Raw genomic sequence first — 461 nt, forward strand, 5'->3', positions numbered from 1 at the left:
TCTTTCAGCTGCTAGACCTAAACGAATCACTAAACCACGGGCCCACCACCGAGGACCAAGATTATGCAACAGCCTAATTATAAAGCCAAACTAAAAGATTATGCGGTACATATGCCTCTAATAGATCCCATCCCTGCCATCTGTAGGCAGATCCAAAAAATATGGTACCGACTGTACTGAAATCCACTCCATTTAATGAGAGATGAATGAAATGAAAAAAGAACAAATCTGTAGAAAAATATTTTCTTCTTCCTCCTAATTTACTAGAGCTCGTCCTCCTATTCCAACTGGAATACAATTTTCATAATCATGTTCATATCATTTGGTGTTTTCATTTTGTACTCTTCCTCCATCATGCCAACTTGTGCTCCAACCTTGTAATCGGAATTTCATCTCTTTCAAGCCTCTATCGCATCCCCTGTCGCGGCAGTGCACAATCTCCGTTCGACCATGCATCACTG

This window comes from Sesamum indicum, linkage group LG9 (assembly GCF_000512975.1).
Source record: "Sesamum indicum cultivar Zhongzhi No. 13 linkage group LG9, S_indicum_v1.0, whole genome shotgun sequence".
NCBI lineage: Eukaryota > Viridiplantae > Streptophyta > Magnoliopsida > Lamiales > Pedaliaceae > Sesamum > Sesamum indicum.